The sequence below is a fragment of the Triturus cristatus genome, chromosome 4_1 (genome assembly GCF_964204655.1).
Source record: "Triturus cristatus chromosome 4_1, aTriCri1.1, whole genome shotgun sequence".
In the NCBI taxonomy this organism is placed as follows: Eukaryota; Metazoa; Chordata; class Amphibia; order Caudata; family Salamandridae; genus Triturus; species Triturus cristatus.
In genome coordinates, this window is record NC_140585.1 from 300,637,067 (window position 1) to 300,652,429 (window position 15,363).

At 47.7% G+C, this 15,363-nt stretch overlaps 1 protein-coding gene across 4 annotated transcripts in view; it reads right to left on the reverse strand.

Moving 5' to 3' along the window:
- Positions 1-15,363, reverse strand: part of CECR2 (CECR2 histone acetyl-lysine reader) — a 646,890-nt gene that overhangs the window by 206,368 nt on the left and 425,159 nt on the right. The gene's annotated exons all lie outside the window — the stretch shown is intronic.

Here is a 15,363-nt window from a genome sequence, read left to right on the forward strand (position 1 = left end):
GGCAGAAGTGGTATAGGCGGAAAGGTGTCCAACAGACCGCAGCTCCACTCGAGATGAAAAGCGTCTCCGAGCGAGTGCCGCCTTGAAAATTCCAACACACAGAACTGATGACATTGCGCGTTCTCTTCGGTAGCGAATAGATCTAACCAAGGCTCTCCCCATCGCAGAAAGAGACCTTGCGCTACGTCCAAGTTCAGACGCCACTCGTGATCCACCGTGCACCGGCGACTGAGTTCGTCCGCCCTGGCGTTCAGAGAACCTGCCAGGTGTTGAACCACCAAGGTAATGCCTTGATGTCCCAGCCACATCCAGAGGCACAGAGCCTCCTGACATAGGGTCCACGACCCCACCCCGTCCTGTTTGTTGCAATACCACATGGCGGTGTGGTGTTGTCCGTGAACACCTGCACTACACTTCCCCGGACAAAGGGAAGGAATGCCTTCAGTGCAAGCCGGATAGCCCGCAGCTCCAGAAGGTTGATATGGAGCCGGGACTCCGCCGGAGACCAGAGGCCTCTGATCTCCACCTCTCCCATGTGGCCTCCCCAACCCAGGAGGGACGCATCCGTCACTACTGTGTGCTCCGGTTGGGGAAGGGAAAGGGATCGGCCATTGACCCAATCACGATTCGTGAGCCACCACTGCAATTGCCGTGCAGTGCCCTCCGAGATCTGGATATTATCGGACAGGTTGCCCTGATGCTGCGCCCACTGGAACTTCAGGTCCCACTGCAGAGCCCGCATATGCCATCTGGCATGCAGCACCAACAGGATGCAGGAGGCCATCAGGCCCAGAACCCGGAGGGTCATCCTGACTGAAACCCGGGATAGAGGCTGAAAGAGCAGAACCATAGCCTGAATATCCCGGACTCGCTGTTCGGGAGGATAAACCAGAAACAGCGTCGAATCCAGAACCGCTCCGATGAAAGGGAGCTTCTGAGAGGGACTGAGGTGAAACTTTGGCACATTGATGGAGAACTCCAGCAGGTGCAGGAGGTCGGCCGTAGTCTGGAGGTGGGAGACAACTGCCTGGGAAGAACCCGCCTTCAACAGCCAGTCGTCGAGGTAGGGGAAGACTGACACCCCTGATCTGCGCAGATGAGCTGCGACCACCGCCATCACGTTCGTGAACACCCAAGGGGTGCTGGTAAGGCCGAAGGGGAGCACGGCAAACTGAAAATGCTCCTGGCCTACCGTGAACCGCAGGTAACGCCGGTGGGCCGGCAGGACGTGAATGTGAAAATAAGCATCCTGCAAGTCCAACGCTACCATCCAGTCTCCAGGGCAGACAGGACCTGAGCCAGAGTCAGCATCTTGAACTTCTCCTTCCGGAGGAAGCGATTGACACCCCGGAGGTCCAAGATGGGGTGCAGGCCCCCCTTGTCCTTCTTGGGGACCAGAAAGTAGTGGGAATAGCAACCACTCCCTAGTTCCTGATCGGGAATGTACTCGATGGTCCCCTTGGCCAGGAGGGCCGTGACTTCCTGACGGAGAAGAGCCAAATGATCCCCCGACATGCGGTGGTACCGAGGTGGCATGGCTGGAGGGGAGGACAGAAAAGGGAGCGAGTAACCTTGGCAGATTAGCTGCAGCACCCACTTGTCCGAAGTGATCCCGCGCCAGTGGTGGAGATGGTGACGAACCCTGCCTCCAACCGGCGTGGGGTGCCCCCTGAAGCTCTGATTAGGAAGGCTTGGAGGTGGAAGCAGCGGGTGCGGAGGTGGACTGCCCCGCCCGCTGGTTACAGAGCCGCCCCTGCGGAAGCCACATCCGCGGCCACCCTGAGACAGGTTCTGCACAGGCTTTGCAGAGGAGCGCGACTGGGTGCCTTTACCCTGGCCACGAAAGGAACGAAACCCATGCGTGGCAGTGCTCTTAGCGGAAAGACCCAAAGATTTAGCCGTGGCCCGTGAGTCCTTAAAGCGCTCCAGGGCACTGTCCGCCTTGTCGCTAAAGAGGCGAGAGCCATCAAGGGGCATGTCCATGAGCGAGCTCTGGACATCAAGCGAGAACCTGGTAGACCGCAACCAGGCATGATGCCGCAATGCCACAGTCGTGTAAATCACCCTGCCCAAGGAATCAGCCGTGTCCAGACCACACCTGATGGCAAACTTCGTCGCATCCTTGCCCTCCGCAATCGCTTCCAAAAGGACGGCCTGGACCTCTTCAGAACACTGAGGCAGGACCTCTGCTACCGTAAAGGCCTAACAAGCAGGCGGTATTAACCGACCGCAACCCCAAGCTGGACGAGGAGAACAACCTCTTGCCATATTGGTCCAGCTTCTTAGAGTACTTATCCGGCGGAGCCGTGGGAAAGACACTCTGCGACGTCGAGGCCTGAATGACCAGGCTCTCAGGCGTGGGGTGAGTGGTCAAGAAGGCAGGGTCACCAGGTGCCGGGCGGTGACGCCTAGCGACGTTCTTATCCACCGGTGCCCACGAGGCCGGCCGCAACCAAGTGCCCAAGAGGACTTCGGTAAGGGCCTCATTGAAAGGGAGCAGCAGCTCCGACGACGTAGACGCCGTCTGGAGCACCTCCGTAAGGAGGTTGGTCTTAAGGGCCACCATAGGGAGGTCGAGATGGAGAGCCTCCGCAGCTCGACGCAGCACCAGAGTGTTGGAAGCGCCCTCCTCCAAAGTAGGCGGAGGGGAGGCAAACCCCGGGTCAGAAGACGCATCAAGTTCACGCGCATCTTGAAGGTCATCCACCCAATCCTGCTCGGAGTCACACTGCCGCGCAAGGGGGTCCTCGGAGCCGTCCCAGTCCTCATTCGGCTCCGGGGTAGAAGGAGCCAGCGGCGGCGGCAGGACCGGAGCCAGCGGCGCCATAAGCGGCGCCGGCCGGGCCCGACCCGGAACCGCATCCCAATGAGGATCCCAGGTCGGAACCTAATGGTCTGAGAACCGGGGCAGTGGTGGGACAAACAGCACCCAGTGCGGCGCCTGTGGCTGAGCCAGAGGCGGCGCTGGGGCCGGAGCCAAGGTCAGCGCCGGAGCCAGTGGTGCGGCACCTTGGGGCGCTGGATCCAGTGGCTCCAGGGCCGGGTCAACAGGATCTGGACACGGGACCGCAGGGCCCGCAGCTGCTCAGGCGGGAGCGCAAGGCCTAAACAGGCGGTCCATGGCAGCAAGAAACTCTTTCATCTGTTCGGGAGTCGCCGACGGACCCGGGAATAGCAGGTAGGCCGCGGGACTCCCAGGGCAGAGCCCCTGTCCCCTTCGTCCGCCTCCGGGGAGCGACGGGCGGACTTCGGAGAGCGAACACGCTTCTTTGACTTCTTATGGCGTCGCTTACCGGAATCTGAAGGTGAAGACTTAAGTCAGAGGTGCGACGGCTCCGGCCCCGCGAGCGGTCCCGCGAACGGCCCCTAGACCCGGAGCGGCGGTGAAAGGAGTGCCGGACCTCCAGCAACTTCCGGTGCCGCTCGAGCAAGGCCTTCGGGGCCATGGCACAGCAGTCCCGACAATCCCGGGAGTCATGGTCGGTCTCCAGGCAGTAGAGGCAGACATCATGGGGGTCCGCCACCGACATATTACGGCGGCACGACCCACAAGACTTAAAGCAGGGCACCCCTACGTGCACCAGGACAAGAGAAGGAGACAAAAGTCTAACAAAAGTGACAGTGACGGGTGCGGAGCCGCACGGCGCCACCTACTGGTCGCAGTGGTACTGCTAAGCAGAAAACTTTCCGGATCCAGACTGATGCCTGGGGAATATTCTAAGGTAAGGAATCTATCACTAGCGTGTGTCTTTCAGATCTCAACAGTGCCAAGAGCAAGGATGAGATTCCAGTATCAGACCACCTCCCGCATTGTTCCTGATAATTATTCTCTGGCAAGCCCTCCATCTTGGCAAAAAAAGTAACTAACTGAAGGGTTATCTGAAATAGTGATGCAAGGAGGATGAATACCCAAATGGGTTCAATTTCCACCACGTTAAACATGGTTTACCCAGGAAGCTCAGGCACTGGCTACAGCAAGTCGAGAATGCTCAGAATGGCTGGTGACCAACTCAAAAAACAAGCATGGGTATCTTCTCTCAGACTGACATTGGCTTCTTTTCAGGACAATACATTTTAAAAGTCTATCCAGCTTTCAATGATTATCTGATTATTACTACCCTGCTTCGCGAAGATACAAATTCTGCCGGTGCAGCGCCCTGTACTTTCTTTGACCTCAATATTTTTACAAAATCCGCCTTTTTGCATGGCACCCCATATTTTACGCCTTTTTCTGGACACTAATTTTGCTGGTTGTAGGAATCTGTGCATATACCGCTGCTAAACAGGAGTAAAGTATCTGTGCTTCACCTTTAAACATGGTTAAATTGGGTTATGCCTAATTGACTTAACTTGCCTATAAGTCTCTAGTATAAAATGTACCCAGTCCGAGAATGTAATGGTCACCAGGGGACTGCACCAACTATTGAGCCATCTACAGACTACAGCAGCCTAAAAACCTGATATCAACCTAGTCACAATAACCTTCGACAGACAGGAAATCCCACTGGTAAATATTGGTCATCTCAAATACACCTTGACAGGGTGTCTGATATTTAGAAGTGAATTATGCGAGCACTTAAAATTGCCATGTTTCTACAGTGAATAGGTCTAAGAAGCTATTTTCACTTTAAGGGCTGTATCTGAATCCTAAAAAAATCCAGATTATGAACTTTAACTAACTTTTGACAAGAACCAGCTACAAAAGTCATTCAAGGACTACTTTTAATATTTACTAAAAATCGAATGGTAAATTTAGATTTTCTTAAAATAAATATTTAGGAAAAGTAACTTTTAGGAATGTATCTTTCACCTGCCGGAACTTCCAGAGGGCTATTTAGAATTAGCCTATTGTCTGGTCTGCCAGTGCTTGGCCTTAATGAGATCTGAAAACTACTTCTAGAGCCACAGTAATGGGTTGGATATGGAGAGGCGTTTTTTTCCCCTTGCAGGAAGAACAGGTAAAGATGGACCAAATAGCTAAATAAACTTGTAAATGAGCCTGTAAGGTGAGAACTCGAGAAGGCAACTCTGTTTTCCAGCAATGTTGGCACCAAACCTAGTAGGATGGGAGCTATCCCCAGAACTCATTTTGAGTGACCAGAGAGGACAAGACTGCTTATTTCCCAGGACACTCCTCTATGTGAGCACACAGGCTCTGCAAAAGGGTAAAAGAATTTCCCAAACTTGCAGTCCGAGAGTAAGATGCAGTGTGGTCAGTCCGAGAGTAAGATGCAGTGTGGTATTGCTTATAGTAGTGCAAACAGGAACTTCTGCAAAAGTGGGTGGGGTTGTCCCTTGGAACTTTTACCACATTGTCCAGGGAGGGCCCAGGAGTCATCCCCATCCACTAGCGGGTGCAAAGCATAAATGTGCCACTTACTGCACCATCCTCAGAACACTGTCTGAATCTGCCGATTAGAAGAGGACTGGATCTGCTGCTTGTAACCTGAGAGTAGCCCTGAAGAACGGGCCCTACTTCCTCTTGCACCAATGACAAAGATATGGACTCCAAAGGTCAGTTGGCTGACCTCCTGTGAGCTACAGGGACAAAACAAGCTGAAAGACGCCTCTTTCCTGAACTGATTAGGCGGCCAGTACCAACTGGACCTGGACTGGATCTTGCTGGTGTCCTGAAATGAAGTGGGTTCTGGCCACTAAGTGCTAACATTGAGGTCCTGGGAGCCTTAAAAGTGATACTGAGGAACTGTTATGTTATGTTATATACACTTGTAGCGCGCACTGATACTCCAAAGAGTGTCCCGGCGCGAGCCAGACAAGGGATCAACACAGCCACAGATAAAGAGACTAGAACAGGAACTGCTCCAAAACCCTGAAATGTGGGACTCCCAAGACCTCCGGAGCTGTCCTGGGGCCCTTGCAGCAAATGTGACCTATTTTGATGCACCTTTCTCAGCTTCAGGCTTGCCTTGCTGGAGCATTCTGAGCTCCATAATAAGTCACAAGGTAAAATCTTTACCAGGGACAAGCCCACTTGGTATATCCAACACATGCTCCATTACCATCATTTTGAAATCGCTCCTAGGTCCTGGACTACTGCTTCCATAGACTATCATTGATGATTAGTACCTTTTGGCATTATTTTTACTTACAACTATGAAAATTCATATCTCTGGTTCCCCTTGTAAGATTTTTCTTGTTTGGGTCTTATTTGGTTTATAAAATGTGACTATCTTTATAACTAAGTTTGTCTTTTTTTAATTAATTGTTTTTTAGGTCTCGCCTGAGCCAGCGTATGTGCTGCTCTGGCCAGACTTTTAGTAAGGGGGCTTAAAAAGCCGACCACAGCTTTTTGTGTGGCCTAGAGCGTGCGGTTACGCACACAGTTACAAGCACAGGCGCCATCTGGCTTTCCTGTCTCATCATGGCTCATTCAGTGCATCACTCGCGGGCACCCTTACAGCCCGCGATCACTTACACGGCCGCGCGGCCAATGCTTGTTTTTATTTCCTTTTAGCGTGCGCGCGCCTCCTCGCTGGCACCTCTGCCTGTCATTGCTTTCGTCCTTCCGGCGCCTGTCACTCCGTCTGAGTACACTCGCTGAGAGTAACGGGCATCTGCTTTTAAGCATTGCTTGTTTTATTTGCCGATTGCTTTGTTGTTAAAATAAAACAAGCATTGGCATAGCCAATAGGTCTCGCCTTTGGGACCTTATAAGTGTTGATCCATGCAGCAGTTGATGTGGTTGCACCAAGGATATTGTGCTGCATAACTAAATACTTATAAGGTCCCAAAAGCGAGACCTATTGGCTATGCCAATGCTTGTTCCATTTCTAGCAATGGTTAAGCATAGCATGCAAATCTAGATTTAGTAACTTTCACTGAATAATCTAATGAATTTGTGCGAGTCCCTAAAATCTGTCAATTTTCGAAGCTTTACATATTATTTTGTGAATAGTAGCCTATTTATCAACTGTGCAGCTGTCCAGTACCTACTGTAGTAATTTTAGAACCCACTCAGAAACTGGTAAGCACAGAGCCTGTCGGCTTACTCTTCGGGGAGTTTGGGTAGAGTACTGTGGGAAATAGATGTTAAAATGAGTGAGGGAGGAGAGGAAAAGGATGAAAGAAAAGCAGAGAAAAAAATATAAGATTGGAGAAAGGGATAATGATGAGAGAAAGAACATAAGGATGAACAAACGAGGCAAGGGAAGAGGATGTCAGAGAGGAAGAAGGGAATAAGGAGGAAGAGACCAAAGAAGGGAAGAAAGAAAGAGAAGAGAGGAAAGAAGGGGATGAATATGACAGGAAACAATGATGCTAATAGGGAAAAGTAAAGGAGCAACTTTGAGACCTTTAAGAGGGAGCACACCTTTTATGTGTGCAATGACCACAGTGGCACCAGGGCCCAGAGGTGCACTCATCTATATTTTAATATGGACTCGCATGAAAACACATACACGCACGCACACACACACGTACATGTGCATTAAAAAAATGCAGAGAATTTTCGATTTCCTTCCAGGCCCGCCTATTTGCAAGGTTGCAGGTTTTATGTGTCTTTCCAGGCACCGTGATAACAAGCTGAAGCCGAAACCACGAAATTATTTTGCCATATTCTTTTCAGCTGCATTTGTTGAGCGGCAGAAAGGTCAGATGAAACCTAGGGTAGGAATGCCTTCATTGGAAGCTCTTCCAGACAAGAGCCGGCAGCAGAACCTTCACTGGGAGATGCACAGAAAGCAGTGGTCTGACGCAGGTTCGCGGAAATCAGAGGAGCAGGTAAGTCAGCTTGGAAGAGTGGAAGGGAGTGGCTCCTTCTATGTAGGGGGGGTGAGTACAGCAGAGAAAGGCCGACTCCTGGCGTGGGCGGCAGACCCCTCCTCCCGGGCCCTTAGGGGGGTGCATGCAGTTAAGTCCGTCCCTGACTCCTCATCCCGGGGCTAGCTGGGTTGGGTGCAACGGGAAACCCCAACCCTAAAAAGTAGGAGGTGTCTGAGCCCCGGGAGGTGGCAACGCGCTCACTACAAACTCTCTGGACGGGAAGTGCGCCGGACGAGGAAGTGCTGGCAGGGCGCTCGGACAGCCTTCGCGAAGACACCAACCAGGTAAGCAGAGCAATGTCATTCATTCTAGTAAGGTTTTCTAAAAACAAAATGCCCCAACCACCTTTGTTTGGAATTGGTCTTGATATGTGACAGCACATGGGAACTCCTATGAGGGGATTTTGTCAGAAGCGGGATTGATATTGAAGAGGTGAAAGGGAAAACAAGCGCTCGCCAGGCAGCCTATGACGTTTACTTTAGGCTTTTACTGCCATCCCACTTGGACGGCCTGCTTTCCTTCTGAAGTAAAAGGTTTCTTATCTTTATGGGGCCATGTGTTTGGCCCCATAAAGATAAGAAACCTTTTACTTCAGAAGGAAAGCAGGCGAGGCCGTCCAAGTGGGACGCCAGAAAAAGCCAAAAGTAAACGTCATAGGCTGCGTGGCGAGCGCTTGTTTTCCCTTTCACCGAAAATGTCTTGAACAGCTCTTTTCCCATTTAGCATAAACGGTGACGCCAGCCAATGGAAAAAAGGGGCGGGGTTTAACCCCTTGAGTGCCCATGACGAGATGGTCTTGTCATGGGCCGCGGTTGCACTGTGCCCATGACGAGACTATCTCGTCATGAGCCCCGCCCGCTAATGAAACGCCCGGCACAGGGCGTGGAAAGGGCGGGGCACTCAAGGGGTTAAAGCCCTTTACAGAAAATACCACAAAAAGTTAAATCTCGCCAGCGAGACTGCGCATGTGCGCAGCCCACGCCAGGCGAGACCTAAAAAGAACATGGTCATTGTATATGTGGCAACATGCTCCATAATTTGTATTTTCTTGTCCCATAATTTTGCCATTCTTGCCACAGAATATGTTTTTTAAATGCCGCAAACTTTGTGTGGGGTCCTTATCTCACTTTTGGGCACACTCAAAAGGGGGATCTTACGGAGACAAGTTACCATCCTCAAACTAATTTCTGGACGTGGTCGCCTATCGCCACCTGCAGGCCAAAACTATCATTTGTGTGCTGTAATCATATGTAATCGCCACAAGAAAGATCTGAATGGCATCAGTTGATAGGGTTGAACGTGTGATTTAAGGAGTTCTGCCTACAAAAGGTATTCCCTGTTCTTGTTTCTAAACATCCTCTCTTCATTCTTCCCTGGTTTATCTCACCCTTTCTTTTTTTTTCTTTTTTGTATTGGTCAACGATAGGGTAATAAACGCAAGGTAAAAAAGATGCACAGAATTGAATATATACAGACATCTAAAAAAATGACAATAATTATACACATAATAAAGAAAGTAAAACCGAAGGACAAAAAAAAATAATAATATGGAAATGAAAAGAAGAATAGATAAACTCATATATATCAGCTGGGAGGATAGTCAAGCTAGTCTAAACCACTCCTGTATTATACTCCTTATACACCTTAGAACAAAGACCCCCAAACTGCAGTACACTTAGCTATAGAGCGAATACCTCTCGTCTTAGCCAGCGCATATTCCATATCATATATTTGCCTTACTAGCAGCCACCAGTCCATGACAGATGGGGATTTTGATGATATCCACGCCCTAGCTATAGTTAATCTTGCCGAAACTAGTAGAATAGCAAGCAAACTGTTACATTTAGAACTCTCAGAGCTATATCCCATCATGATTTCAATAGTCGACAAAGGTACTTCTATCTCCAACTTCTGACGCAGAACATTCCCAACCTTCTGCCAGAATGTTATCAGTTCTGGGCATGTTACAAACATGTGTTTGATATCAACCGCATATAGATTACATCTTGGGCATTTTGTCCGTACGCTAATTATACTATTATCCGGTGACCATTTAGCTATTCTTTCTGGAGTATAGTATAAGAGACATATCGTACGATGTTGCTGCAACAGCAGATTAGTAGAGTGCACAGCCTTATCTATAATACTGAAAGCTTGTGATATAGTGCTGACTGCTACCGGCATCTCCATCACTCTACTCCAACGATCAGCTAATCTCTCACAATCGTCTGATCTATGGCTACTTAGCCATTTATACATCCAGTTGATCAGAGATTTTGAATCTACTGCATACAGAAAATCCCAAATCTCGGAATCGGTTAGGTTTATCAAATTTAGATCTGTTAAAAAAGAATCCCGAATATTGTAGTATTTAAACAGCATATGGTCTGGTAGTTTGTGCTTAATCTGCAGTCTCTCAAACGGGACAAAGCCACTATAGTCATATAGATCCCCTAAACATATAACTCCACATCTAGCCCATTTTTTACCCACAACATCATGGAATATCTTTGGCAATCCTGGATTATGCCAAAGCGGAAACTTATTATGATAAGGGGAAATGCTACCGCTAAGCAGGATAGCACGCCAAATAAGTATACCGTCCCGTATAGTCTTGAATTTTACCCTTTTGCAATAGTTTGGGTCGTTTATTCTGTACAGAAACATATTACTCCCCCCCCAATATAAACTCATGACAAAAAATGGTGTTAGCAGGATTGATAAAACTACGGAGACGTATGAAACAGGCTGACCAAAAGTTGGTTTTAAAACCAGGAAACTCTAGACCTCCTTGACTGAAAGGGCATTTCAATCGATCTATTGCTCACCTTGCCTTCTTATATCCCCATATAAAACTACCTAACATTCCGTCTAGTCGTTTAAAAAATAAGTTTGGAACGCGTAACGAAAAGAACGAAAAAAATAAAGAAACTTAGGCAGAATCTTCATTTTTATAATATTAATTCTGCCAATAATGCCAATTTATGCCATTTTTTAAGAGACTTCGTTTTTTCTTTTTAACGAAACGTCGTAATTTAAAGAAAATATACTATCTACCTGTGCTGCTATCCTAACCCCCTAGTAAGTAGCAACTGAGCAAACTCCCTTCACAGGGACAGTCGGTTTATGGTTAAGAAGAATTTGGGTCTTATTAACATTTAGTTTATAGCCTGAAAGTGATCCAAACTCACCGGCTGCTTCGGTTACCTTTTTTAGTGCTTCTCCTGGTTTTGTTTTGAAGACCGCTATTTCCTCTGCATATGCGATGACCTTGAGAGAGCTTGTCCCAGACATAAAAGCACTTATTTAAGGATTGTTTTGCAAAACCCTAATAAATGGCTCTATATAGAGAACAAATAATAAAGGGGACACCCCTGGTGAGTACCACAGAGTACCGGGAAGATTGATGACTGCAAGCCTGAATATGTTAGTTTGGCACATGGCTTATCATACAAAGCTTGTACCTGCTTCATAAATTGACCATTGATTCCAAAGGCTGAGAGTGTAGCCCAAAGAAATTCCCACCCCATTCGGTCAAATGCTTTTTCTGCGTCTAACAATATCATACCGAGTGAGGTGGATCTTTTATTTGCCATATCGAAGGCTGTCACTGCCATGCTAACATGAGCAGTAGTATCTCTCCCTTGAATGAACCTGTGCGGATGGGGGGAAACCAAGCTATACATTATTGAGGATAGGCGATTCGCAAAGATTTTTGCATCGCCATTTATGAGTGAAATTGGCCGATACGACCCCCACTCCTCCGCTGTTTTTTTTTTTTTCAAAAAGAAAACAATGTGCGTCATGTGCCATGATTCAGGGGTTTCATCATTAGTTCCAACAAACTATTGCCGGACTAAATGGAATCAACAGAACATTTTTAAAAATTCTATAGAATTCCAAGGGAATGGAATCTTCCCCCGTTGCCTTGCCAGATGGTAAAGCACAAATTGCTAATTCTATCTCATCGATTAAAATGCCCTCATCAAGAGAGTCAGATGTCTCATTGCCCATCTCACCCTTCCATGTTCCATTCCTTCGTTCCTTCTTACATGTTCGCTCCCTCGCTTTCTAACACTCTTCTCCGTCGCCACCGCATTTCTTAATTTCCAGCCTGTCATTCCCCTTTCTCATTTTCTCTCCTGCTCTCTGTCACACTCTCTCTTCCCCCTTAGACCTACCATCCTATCTTCTCTGTTTCATCCCTTTCTTTATTGGGGTATCTCTTTGTTTTCTTTGATGCTCTCCCGAACTATTTTCTGTCCCTGTCGACCCAATCTACCGCTCTTTCACACACTCGCATGAAGCGCCTTTTCTCACCCTCTCCTGCTCCCTTGACATCTTTCTCTCCCCTCTTATATCATTCCAGACTCTCTTCCCTTGCTCACGGGCTCTCCCCACTTTTCCTCCCCTCACTCTCCCAGAATCTCCGCTCCATACGTGAACAAGCCAGGACATCATACATGGTCTCACTAGCTCCTCCTTTTCTCATTGCTTTCTATCTTCTCAACCTCAGCTCTCTTCATACTTTTCCCCCGTCTCCACCTTTTGTCTTTTTCATTCCAGTTTCCCGCCACTCTGTCCCCGTTTACATCTCCTGCTCATCACTCTTCTGAACTCTTCTTCTCCCTGGTCCTGTTTCTACTTTGTGCTTTCTTCGCCCCCTTTTCTCCCTCACTTCACCATCTTCTCAGACCCTCCTCTTCTCTTTTTTACCTTACCTATTTTTATATCTGCATTGTCCTTTTCCATCACTCACTACCTTACGTTGTCGCCTACCTCTCTCACACTTTATATGTCTACCCTCTTCTGACCACTCCTTTCGTCACACCTTTCTTCCCCTTAATAGCCCATCTCTTTATCCCGCCCGTCTTCCATGTTTTTCCTTTTTTACATTACCTTTCCGTGCTCCCATCATTCTCCATGCATAAATTCCTTATTGTCTTGCACACTCTCCAGCCCCCTCTGCCCTTACCAATCCCACCCTTTTCCATCTCTCCTCGCACCTCGCCATGACACTTCTCTCCCACCTACTCCATCTTCAATGACGTCACTTCATTTCAAGAACCTTTGATGTTCCTAAACACACCTTGCCCTCAGCCCACTCCCTCACCCAACCTCCCTCGCTCTCTCTCTACACACTCTTACTTCACTTCCTGTCACTCTCTCCCTCCTGCTCCTTCTCGCCTTCCTCTGACTCGTCATCGGTCTTGTTCTCTGCCTGCCCGCCCTCTCTAGCCTCTCTTCAACAGTCAAAGCCTTCTTTTTCTCCCCCTCTCGCGCTCTTGAACCCTCACCCCCCAGCCCTTCTCACTCACACAGATATCTAAGCCTCAGAAATCCATTTCTGGGGAACCTTGGTAAATTGCAATTGTAATTGCATTTATATAACACTTACTACCCACGGCTCGCTTTCGGCGTTCTTCTGCGGATACGCTGCAGAGATGCTGGGAGGCATTTGGACGGAAGCAGCAGCGCGGCTCGGCAGGAGCCGGTGCGCGGCAGCGAGAGTCTGGCTCCAACATAGGGGGATTGCTGCCACAAGGTTAACTCGCAATACTCCTCTCGATATTCAGGGAGTAAAAAAAATTATCTGGGAAAATTAATGTAAGCGACTCTGCACTAACTGCCAATTTAAAGGAACAGGACCCCGAGAATGCAAGAGGGGAGCCTACATTGATGACCCCGGTAAGGAGGCAAGAGCGGGAAGTTGTGGAGGAGGGTGCTGCTGGGAGGGGGATTGTAATCTCTAGGAAAACCCCGGGAAAAGAGTGAAAAAGGGTAAAAGGGAGGAGAGGGTGCTGGAGAAGCCTAAGAGCTGGAACTTTAAGGACCTTAAGGAAATATCGAGTAGCAATACAATAAACAGATATACATTAAGGAGTAGAGGGGTTTGGGGTGAGGAAGACCTCACAGTAAGTACAGAAAATTTAAGACCAAGAGTCCAAGTGATTTCACCTACAATACTAACGGATCCCTGTTTGGATAAGTTGCCCACTCCTGCTTCTGAATTGGAACCACAAACAGGAGAGGCGCCGAATCAAGGTTTGAACAAAGGGCAAAACCTCAACAAAAGCTCTATAGAGAAAGGAAGAGGAAAAGAAAAGAGAAAGGGAAGCCTAAGAAAGTAAAAATTACACCCACTCTGCGCTCATACTTCAAGGCACAAAATCAGGAAACAGCAATTAATATAAAAGTTAACCTAGATCCACCAAAACCTTGTAACGTTATATTGCAAAGGTCAAGAATATGGATCCGGTTGCGTTTACAGGCTCTCAAGGGGGATTTTTCGCTCCAGATTCCCACAAAAAACAGCTTTGAGCTATTAGCAGATATGGATCAGGAAAATACTCCAGATCCAGATTCACGTTCGGTCAGCGTAACCCCTATAACAGTTCAGAGCCTAATATCTTTACAACCTTTACAATCTCCCTTAGTACATTCAGCCAGGCCAGTGGAATCAGGATCATCAGGATCATTGTCGGTACAGTCGAACCCACAAGATTTGGAGAAGCTAATGACGACAATGTTATCTGAGATAAGACAGAGGTTTGTCACGTCTGAAAGTAACCAGCAAAAAATTCAGGGGCAGTGTGAGTCAATGGAAGAGAAGATAAATGGCCTAGTAGAACGAGTAGGTGCTATGGAACATGGGTATGGGCAGCTCGCAGCGAAGGTGGTGGGTAACCAATAGGAAATTACGATATTGAAAAGAACTAGCAAGAATTAAAAGATATGATAGAAGTCATCGAAAACAATGCGAGACGCAATAACCTTAGAATTCTAAATGTTCCAGAGGGCTCGGAAGGGGGAGATATAAAGGCTTTTGTAGTCACTCTTATACTGGAGCAGAACAGAAATCTTGACCAAGCTTCATTGGAGGAAGACATACAGAGAGTTCATCGGGATCCCTTTGTAGCACCTACTGACAGGAAGACAGCCAGAGGAATTCTGGTAAGCTTTAAAACATATACACTGAAGGAAAAGATTCTTTCAGGAGCATTAAAAGCAGGGTCCTATAAGAAGAACGACTGGTTGTTTGGGTTCGTATAAGGTCAGATATATCACGTACGACTTTGGACTGGCAATGGGAGCTTGGCAAATTTATTCAGGAACTTAGAGATCATGGTGCCATAGCAAATATTAGGTTTCCCGCATCATTAAGAGTTATGAGGAACAATAAGATGCACAATTTCCGGGACACAAATGATGTGAGAACCTTAAAAGACCAGATTAGAACACAATCGTAATAAAAGTGTATATATAAGTCCATCAAAATGTAGCAGAGCTCAAATAGAGGTGTATTATTATACCTCAAGGAATTTGGGAGGGTTCCCCAGGGAGGGAGGGGTGGGTCACAGGTATTAACTTAAAACGTAAAAAAAAGCAAAAAAAAATCTTCACAAAGGGTAGTGGAGCATGTGGGAAAAAAAAAAAGTCCTCAAATGTTACAGCCTGTCTTTTGTTTTTTGATTTATCAGGAAAAATACAGGAGTATTATTTACTGGAATGGTAGTTTTAACTAAGTCTAGTTGTCTGAAAATTATAACATGGAATGTTAATGGTTTAACGATCCCCTCA